General features: G+C 35.9%; 1 protein-coding gene and 1 long non-coding RNA gene across 2 annotated transcripts in view; one reads left to right on the top strand and one right to left on the bottom strand.

Annotated features, from left to right (window-relative positions):
• Positions 1-10,703, bottom strand: part of LOC146305156 (high affinity immunoglobulin gamma Fc receptor I-like) — a 64,240-nt gene that overhangs the window by 49,441 nt on the left and 4,096 nt on the right. The gene's annotated exons all lie outside the window — the stretch shown is intronic.
• LOC146305157 (uncharacterized) lies at positions 49-950 on the top strand. The gene is made up of 3 exons (XR_014769065.1): positions 49-214; positions 304-363; positions 693-950. It is a non-coding gene; the product is annotated as an uncharacterized LOC146305157 (long non-coding RNA).

Raw genomic sequence — 10,703 nt, 5'->3', positions numbered from 1 at the left:
GTGGTCGACCCTCCTGAGTGAGTTTCTGTAACTCAAACACTGACAGACTGTTAAAACCTCTGTGAGTCTGTCTCTAGTTTTAACATCGACCCCAGAACTGAGCTGCACAGGAAGAGGAAGTTCCCTCCTGTGTACTTAGGTTGTGTTTCAGTCTGATGCTCAGACAGTCAGCAGCGAGACGACATGGAGGACACAGCTCTCCTCTTCAGACTGTGTGAGTCTCACGTCTCTTCTTTTGTCTCTAAATCCTGTAGATCAAACCGTCTGTGTCTGATATTCAACTCTGTCTGTTTGTTCATCCAGTGATGTTTGAATTCATTCTGCTGGGGACACAAGTTCAGGACAGTTATACTCACAGCAGTGGTAAGAGACAAATACTAAATCCTCATCATACTATTTGACATGTTGCATCATTTCTCTCTGTCTGAAGGAGCTGCTTCAACTTTGACCTGAACCTTTAAAACTTGTCTTTGTCTCTGTGATGTGATTTAGTTTCCTACTGTTGTGTTTAATGTTGTATTTTGTCAAAAGTTCAGTTTAAATGTCCATGTTGGTGTCAAACACCAGGATGTTTCTTATAAAAGGTCTAAATTTATTCTGTCATCAGTTGCAGGCGCCTACAGTGACTTTTTTGTTTAATATTTCTGTTGATTGTTTCTTCAGTGACACTCTCGTCTCTTTCTTGGTTTCAGATGCAGATTTTCTTCGTATTTCTCCAAACAGACTTCAACACTTTCAGCTGGACTCTGTTTCTTTTGACTGTGGGGGGTTTGATGGTTCCACTCAACTGAAAGGGATCAAGAAAACTAAGATATTTGATCCAAAATGTGACATTAAGAGCACGCCAACAGGGTCCATCTGCATCATTGATAGTGTCTACGCAGTTGACAGTGGAGAATACTGGTGTGAGACTGCAGGGGGGAAGAGAAGCAACCGTGTCAACATCACTGTCACTGGTATGTTGTTCCACCAAAGATCTATTCTGAAATTTTACTTTTAATAAGTTTCTTATTCAGTATGACCAGTATGAGAGTCAACAAATTAAAATATTTAAAATAACCAGGTTTAGAGTGTAACTTCATGCTATTAACAAAGTTCTTGTTCAAGGTATATTTTTTTTACAGAATCATGCAAAAATATGTAATATATAATTTGGTTTTTTTGTGGTTTCCCTGTGAAGAAACTCACCTACTCAGTCACTCCATTGGAAGCTGTGTTTCGTTGTAATTCAAATGGGGTCACTGCAGTGGCTAAGGTCTCAGTTTTGACCGTGCCTAACATTTGTAAAGGCATAGAACATTATGATGGAAGTATATGATGGTTTATAATGTCTCAAAAAAAAAAAAAAGTTCACCACTTGTGAATTGATTTAAAAAAAAAAAAAAAATGCTCAAAAGCACATCTGTTCTTGGATTGGCTCAGAAACTGTCAGCATAGTTAGGAAAGCCATCTGTCCTCTAAATGCCCTTGGTCTTTAGTTTGGGGTTGTGGATTTCATGAAGCTGCAGTTACCCAGTTTTTCCACTCTCCAAAATTTACTCTAACTTTAAGGCATTATTTAGTCAACCTCCCAACAGCTAGGATGACATGGCTGGTACCAGTTCCAGATTGTCTAGTTTGATATGATACCACTTATCAGCTCTGTACAACCTCTAAAAAAAGAATAATGTTGGCAGAGTTGAGGAGGTAAATATTTGTGACTATGCAGATGATGCACTGTTATATTTGGATATTTTTGGTATAGTTTGTTTATTTGTTCTTGTGTTCTGTTTTATTTATTTTTTTATTTGTTTTTTTGTTTGTTATTTTTTTGTTTTTAATTTGGTCAATGTTACCACTTAAGTGAACATTCTCACTGCACTTCATGTGTTTGCATCTTGTGGCTGCAACTGGCTGACATTTTATTTTTCCAACATGTCGTTCAGCTGGTTCTGTGATCTTGGACATTCCTGCTTCTCCTGTTACGGAGGGGGAGAAGGTGACTCTGCTCTGCCGAGATAAGCACAATTCCAACAACCTCCCAGCTCATTTCTACAAAGACCGTCTCCTCAAGTATAGGTCTGCAAAAGAAATGACCATTTACAGTGTTTCCAGATCTGATGAAGGCCTTTACATGTGCAGCATCCCTGGTGTTGGAGCTTCACCAGGAAGCTGGCTGGCTGTCAGAGGTGAGACATAACAGTGTTAGAGATATTTTACTAGTTATATAACCAGGATGAGTGCAGATTATACATGATGAGAGAAACCCTACTTATGGAAAAGTCCACTTGTTTCACGTTTGTTCACTTTAACTTACTTTATTTATATATTTTGGTCCTAAAAAGACAAATAAAGGCTGTTAGCTTCCATCCCCAAAATTATGACATAGTGTCAGTTTCCTGTTGGATATTTTTCACACTTACATGATCTATGCATTATTTAAAATTATTTCTATCATCCTTCCAGCCCCTGACAAAAAGACAGTCTCTGAAAACACAGAGGTCCCCCTTGTGTCCGACCCGCTGTGGGTCGCTGTCATTATTTTAGTGACAGCTCTGGTGCTGCTGGTGGTTGGATTTCTTCTGTATATTTGGAAACACAGAGGTAAATAACTGCAAAATAAACATGTAAACACAACAGTGAAGCAGATGGCATCACATAACACTTTGTTTAAAATAATTAGAAATATAAGATGGATTCATTTCATGTGAATCACGTATTTATTTATTTATTTATTTATTTATTTATTTATCACTTTTTTTTAAAGCCAAAGTTCAACTTTCCTTTTATTTTCTGGTCTCTGTTGAACTCAGTATTTTTGCTGTTTCTAACCGTCCATCAGTTTCCACAAAGACACAGACCGCATCACCACGTCCAGGTGAAAACTTGTCACTGTAGTTTATCCATTCTTGAGAACTGGGACAAATCGGGTCCTACCAAAAACTTCAAAAATTACTAATGCCATGATATTAATAATTTCTAAACTTGTTCTGTGTCAGAAAGCAGCCTTGTCTCAGACAAGAATTCACAACTTCAAGCCATTTAAAAATGTGTTAAAATCCATCAAAATCTAAAATTAATAATACTTACTCATAACATGATACAACATTAGAATCATCTTTGTTTTAAAATATTTTTCTTCTATGAAAATGTAGACCCTTTAAAGTTGTTCCAAGATTTCCCTAAAAATAAACCCTGATTTAATCATTATATATATTTTTAAGATTTTATTTAAATTTCAAATTATACACAATAAACACTTTCCACAATAACAAAACAAAGACATAAAATCTTAACAACGAAACAAAAGTCAAAGAGAGAACAGAAGACAAAACAAAACAAGACTTACACCAACACACATCTGCTCCACACACAAGCACAACTTCAACATCTGTATATTTCTATATGATCAATTCTTTCATTTCATGAAGTCAAATCTTCCCCAACAAAACAATCCTTCAGACTGTGGCCAACAGTTCTGTTCTAGGAGACCAAATAATATAATGAAATCAATATATATATATGTACAAAGATGTTGATGCACTGTATTTATGTGTAACGTGTCTCTGTCCACCTGTTTGTTCTGTTTGTTTCAGTCCCTGCAGATGATGTTACAGATCCAGACAGTGTAACGTACGCAGTCGTCACAGGGCAGAAGAAGGACAAAGGTTGATTCTACATCTGTACTTTTCTTGTCTTTAATATGACATGAAAACAAGACTGTAACAGATAACATACGTCTTAATTATTGGCTCATTTATAAGATAATGTACTCTTCATTCTGAGTGATAAGTTGTGTTTAAAAGATGAATGAATGAATTTACAGGAGTTACTTGGGGTCACTGTCTGTACTGAAAGTGGCAGTTGACATGTTGTGACCACAGACGGTTGAGACGTGTTGAAGAAAAGGGCTGTGGATTATTTTTGAATCCTCTCGGCGTCACACGTTCTCGCTGTTTTGTTTTAGACGCTGCTGAGAATTTGAGGTCCTGCCTCAAGACAAACCACAGCAGAAAACCACACGTAGAAAACTGAACAGAAGACTGTCGATATGAATATTTATAATTATTTCATCTACATGTTGGTTTCTCCCCCTCAGCTGAGGACGAGTCCTCATGTCAACCTGTTTACTCCACTTTGACCATAAGTCAGGCTCCCAGAGCTGCGCCACCTGGTTCGTATCTTCTACAAATGATTTCATGTTGACTCTTTGTTAGACATCTTTCAAATGTTCTCTAAGAAGAAGTCTGCACAGGTCTTCATTTAACAGCTTTAAGTGTGTTTCCACACAACATTTTTAGGGAACTCTTTATGATAAAACTCAATTTACAGTGTAATTTTCTTGTCTGAGTCAGATCAACAAATATCTGTTGGTTCTTTGCTGCTACAGCAGGAAAAAACAAGACTATGTGGAACAAATGGACATTTTAGAGGACAGAAGAAATGAATGATAGATTATATCTCTGTAAAAACAGGCTGAGGTACTGGGAGACAAAACATGTTCTTAGAAAGGTTATAACACGACATAACCTTTAATATTAGCCATCATTAATAAATGGTAAATTAATCGTTAATTAAACTGATGTTTGATAGTTATCTTACATGTGACAAACAAAAGTATTAACAGTTCTTTAACTGTGCTTTAATGTTATTTTATCATTAGTTTAGAGGCATTGGTTTTTAAAGGGACAGTTCACCCCAAAATCAAAAATGCAGATTTCTCCTCTCACATGAAGTTCTGCTTATCCATCATGATATTTTTGGTGTGAGTTACAGAGTTTTGGAGATATCAGCTGTAGAGATGTCTGACTTCTCTATAATATAATGGAAGAAAATGGCCCTCAGCTTAAGGTTCTCAGAGCACCAGAAAATACATCTGAAACAAAAACATGACCCAGTTACTCAGGATAATCCACATGACTTGTTGTGAGCTACTTTCTTTCCGTTAAAGAGAAAGTAGTTCCAGTAGATTCTACTGCAGAAAGAAAGTAATTCCTACAAATTAATCTGCTCACAACGAGGTCTATTACTGACTAAAATTTAACTAAGTGTAATCAGTTTATCATTTATTAATGATGGCAAATATAAATTGTTACCAAGAGGACAAGTCAGAATCCTGCTAGCACCATCTACAGGCCTTAAATTTTATTACACCTTAACGTAGACAAAAATGAAAAAGTTCCACACACCGTCTCAGTCTGTTCAACCTTCCTCATGTACATTATACCTGTCAGGTGTGCAGAGATTTTAGGATTCTTGGCTGACAGGAATAAAAAATCTCATGGGATTATTGGTAGAAATTGATTTGTTCATATGATTTTATTGAAATCTCTCTTGTATTTTAATATAATATAATATAATATATGAAATCTGTTTGTTTCTAAAGCAGGATCAGGATTATCCAGCTCCACAGTGAACCTGAATCCTGCAGCCTCAGGTCCAAAAGAGACAGACGTGATCTATTCTTCTGTCCAGACGGTAAGACTGATGGTAAAAAAAACAACAACAGCATCTTCTGCTTAATTTGATTAATTTCACTTTTTAAAATATCATGAGCTTCATATGACACAAATACATCACATGATCATCTGACTGAAGTTCAAAAACCAGTTAATGTCTCTGTAGGACCATCAGATTGTAAAAGTTGTTCTGACCTCATATTCACAGATCTTTAACAAAGTGTTAAAGTTTGTGTGACTAAAAATCTTTAACAATCGGAGGTTGAGAAGGACACAGAGTCTGTTTGGACACGGAGCCTCATTCAGGTGCTGATGCCACCTGAGCAGGTAGAATTCAGTGAAAGAAGGACGCGACTGAAAGCTGAGAGAAAATCTCAGTAAGTGAACATTGAGTTTAGAACGTTTGACCAAATATTATAAATGATATATTCTGTCTTACAGGCCACAAAGAGCAGAGACACCTGACTGAAGACGGGAGGACAGACTCTTTTCATATTTGACAGTGTTACATTTGTATTTTGTGTTTTCTTGTGAACAAAATGAATGAATTGATACATAAATAAATTAAATAGCTGTGGACGTTTGTACTTCATGAAGAATTAAACTGAAACATGCAGATGTGATCATTTAGCTTCTGATTGTGACTGTTTGACTTGAATTATTTTTTATTATCTGTATTCATATATTTGCTTATTTTTTATCTTTATTATTTTGTATTTTTTAACTCTTTGTTACTCCTCATCATTAAACACGAGGATCAGCCTTTGATGATTTTTAAATAAAGTTTAAATAAAGCTAATATCTATTGTAAATGTAATAAAAACAGTAGAGTTTGTATACATTTAATAATCCAGTATATATTTTTAGTTTATTTGTATTTTCACAAAGTTCAGCTGGATGATCTCAGTCTTTTTATCAGTTTTATCAGTTAAACCACGTTGTTCTACATGTGAAGATTTTTATTATAAGAACGAAGCTGCTGCACTTTTTAAATAAACTCACTGAGGTCAACAACCGACATGATGATTTTACAGTCTGACCTGAAGCAGCTCAACTTAAACCTGATTTATATACAAGAAAATAGTTTCTATACAGACTTCTGTATAAAGTGTGAGTTTAGTTAACATGCAGATCTTTTTTGTTCTTCTTTAGATAATTGTATATTGACATGATATTTTCTGGTTATTACTCTGGAAACAAAACTGCTTTTGTCCACAGGATCCTTCAGAACCAACAAATGATCAAAGTTCTTCATGGTGACTTTAAACCACATGTGTTGATGCTGCCCTCTAGTGGCAGTGACTGAACTTTATCATGTTAGGAGGAAAAACATTTCTTCTCAACACAAAACTTGTTATAAACTTGCCAAAAAGAGACCAATGACAAATCTAAGACATATGTCACCAGATCTGTGTCTGTATCACACCTTCATCATTCTTATTGGTCGATGAGATCTGTGACCTCATAAACACTCATCAAAGCTCTGACCCACCTTCAGCCTGAGGTCTAATCAGCCAGAACAAATGAAAACAGCTGAGTGTGTGTTCAGAGTTTTAACATTACTGCAGAGAAAATTACAAATATATCATTAGCTGTCAACTTGGCATCACTGTGTGACTCATTGGTTCCCAACCTGGGGAGACGCCAGGGACCGCTTTGTTTCTCTGAGGTCATCAAAATAAGATTAGGGCTCTTGCAGGGGCAGACGGGCCTGGAGTTGGCTTGTATGTATATATACATGTAAACAAAATATTTTAATTTAAATTGACTCAAAATGGAAAATGAAAAAGACTCCCTCCTCAGTAGTCTGGAAGTTGTCCAGGCAGACCTGTGATGGACCAGTGTCCTCCCCTGGGCCTGAGCATGACTAGGCAATCAGCCCATTAACCTTACTGGGGCCCCAGGTGGGCGTGGCCTGCTTCCCCCACCGGTGGCAAGACCTGACCCCACCCCTCATCACCTCATGATTAATTAGTAATTAATGGTTCTTTGATAATGATTTTCATTTTATACTCAAAATGGTATGATTTATATTGTATCAAGCATTTGGTGTCTTTATTTATTCATTTAATTTTTGTTTTGTTACTTTTCTTAGTCTCCCCAAACACACTGTGTGGATCACTGCCTCTCTTACAAACACACACACACACACACACACACACACACACACACACACACACACACACACACACACACACACACACTGTCCTCTACATCAGTGTTTCCCAACTCTGGTCCTCAGAGCTTCATTGTCCTGCATGTTTTAGATGTTTCTGCTCAAACACACCTGATTCACATGATCAGCTCGTCATCAAGCCTCTGCAGAAACCTGATAACAACCTGATCATTTGAATCAGGTGTGTTGGAGCAGAGAAACATCTAAAACATGCAGGACAGTGAAGCTCTGAGGACCAGGGATGGAAAACACTGCTCTACACAACACTTAACACATCAATGTATGTAACTCAAGTTTTGTGTTGAGAAGAAATGTTTTTCCTCCTAACATGATAAAGTTCAGTCACTGCCACTAGAGGGCAGCATCAACACATGTGGTTTAAAGTCACCATGAAGAACTTTGATCATTTGTTGGTTCTGAAGGATCCTGTGGACAAAAGCAGTTTTGTTTCCAGAGTAATAACCAGAAAATATCATGTCAATATACAATTATCTAAAGAAGAACAAAAAAGATCTGCATGTTAACTAAACTCACACTTTATACAAAAGTCTGTATAGAAACTATTTTCTTGTATATAAATCAGGTTTAAGTTGAGCTGCTTCAGGTCAGACTGTAAAATCATCATGTCGGTTGTTGACCTCAGTGAGTTTATTTAAAAAGTGCAGCAGCTTCGTTCTTATAATAAAAGTCTTCACATGTAGAACAACGTGGTTTAACTGATAAAACTGATGAAAAGACTGAGATCATCCAGCTGAACTTTGTGAAAACACAAATAAACTTTACTGGATTATTAAATGTATACAAACTCTACTGCTTTTATTACATTTACAATAGATATTAGCTTTATTTAAACTTTATTTAAAAAATATCAAAGGCTGATCCTCGTGTTTAATGATGAGGAGTAACAAAGAGTTAAAAAATACAAAATAATAAAGATAAAAAATAAGCAAATATATGAATACAGATAATAAAAAATAATTCAAGTCAAACAGTCACAATCAGAAGCTAAATGATCACATCTGCATGTTTCAGTTTAATTCTTCATGAAGTACAAACGTCCACAGCTATTTAATTTATTTATGTATCAATTCATTCATTTTGTTCACAAGAAAACACAAAATACAAATGTAACACTGTCAAATATGAAAAGAGTCTGTCCTCCCGTCTTCAGTCAGGTGTCTCTGCTCTTTGTGGCCTGTAAGACAGAATATATCATTTATAATATTTGGTCAAACGTTCTAAACTCAATGTTCACTTACTGAGATTTTCTCTCAGCTTTCAGTCGCGTCCTTCTTTCACTGAATTCTACCTGCTCAGGTGGCATCAGCACCTGAATGAGGCTCCGTGTCCAAACAGACTCTGTGTCCTTCTCAACCTCCGATTGTTAAAGATTTTTAGTCACACAAACTTTAACACTTTGTTAAAGATCTGTGAATATGAGGTCAGAACAACTTTTACAATCTGATGGTCCTACAGAGACATTAACTGGTTTTTGAACTTCAGTCAGATGATCATGTGATGTATTTGTGTCATATGAAGCTCATGATATTTTAAAAAGTGAAATTAATCAAATTAAGCAGAAGATGCTGTTGTTGTTTTTTTTACCATCAGTCTTACCGTCTGGACAGAAGAATAGATCACGTCTGTCTCTTTTGGACCTGAGGCTGCAGGATTCAGGTTCACTGTGGAGCTGGATAATCCTGATCCTGCTTTAGAAACAAACAGATTTCATATATTATATTATATTATATTAAAATACAAGAGAGATTTCAATAAAATCATATGAACAAATCAATTTCTACCAATAATCCCATGAGATTTTTTATTCCTGTCAGCCAAGAATCCTAAAATCTCTGCACACCTGACAGGTATAATGTACATGAGGAAGGTTGAACGGACTGAGACGGTGTGTGGAACTTTTTCATTTTTGTCTACGTTAAGGTGTAATAAAATTTAAGGCCTGTAGATGGTGCTAGCAGGATTCTGACTTGTCCTCTTGGTAACAATTTATATTTGCCATCATTAATAAATGATAAACTGATTACAGTTAGTTAAATTTTAGTCAGTAATAGACCTCGTTGTGAGCAGATTAATTTGTAGGAATTACTTTCTTTCTGCAGTAGAATCTACTGGAACTACTTTCTCTTTAACGGAAAGAAAGTAGCTCACAACAAGTCATGTGGATTATCCTGAGTAACTGGGTCATGTTTTTGTTTCAGATGTATTTTCTGGTGCTCTGAGAACCTTAAGCTGAGGGCCATTTTCTTCCATTATATTATAGAGAAGTCAGACATCTCTACAGCTGATATCTCCAAAACTCTGTAACTCACACCAAAAATATCATGATGGATAAGCAGAACTTCATGTGAGAGGAGAAATCTGCATTTTTGATTTTGGGGTGAACTGTCCCTTTAAAAACCAATGCCTCTAAACTAATGATAAAATAACATTAAAGCACAGTTAAAGAACTGTTAATACTTTTGTTTGTCACATGTAAGATAACTATCAAACATCAGTTTAATTAACGATTAATTTACCATTTATTAATGATGGCTAATATTAAAGGTTATGTCGTGTTATAACCTTTCTAAGAACATGTTTTGTCTCCCAGTACCTCAGCCTGTTTTTACAGAGATATAATCTATCATTCATTTCTTCTGTCCTCTAAAATGTCCATTTGTTCCACATAGTCTTGTTTTTTCCTGCTGTAGCAGCAAAGAACCAACAGATATTTGTTGATCTGACTCAGACAAGAAAATTACACTGTAAATTGAGTTTTATCATAAAGAGTTCCCTAAAAATGTTGTGTGGAAACACACTTAAAGCTGTTAAATGAAGACCTGTGCAGACTTCTTCTTAGAGAACATTTGAAAGATGTCTAACAAAGAGTCAACATGAAATCATTTGTAGAAGATACGAACCAGGTGGCGCAGCTCTGGGAGCCTGACTTATGGTCAAAGTGGAGTAAACAGGTTGACATGAGGACTCGTCCTCAGCTGAGGGGGAGAAACCAACATGTAGATGAAATAATTATAAATATTCATATCGACAGTCTTCTGTTCAGTTTTCTACGTGTGGTTTTCTGCTGT

The sequence above is a fragment of the Lutjanus erythropterus genome, chromosome 23 (genome assembly GCF_056507025.1).
Source record: "Lutjanus erythropterus isolate fLutEry1 chromosome 23, fLutEry1.hap2, whole genome shotgun sequence".
Taxonomy (NCBI): Eukaryota; Metazoa; Chordata; class Actinopteri; order Lutjaniformes; family Lutjanidae; genus Lutjanus; species Lutjanus erythropterus.
This window is presented reverse-complemented; position numbering and strand designations above follow the sequence as displayed.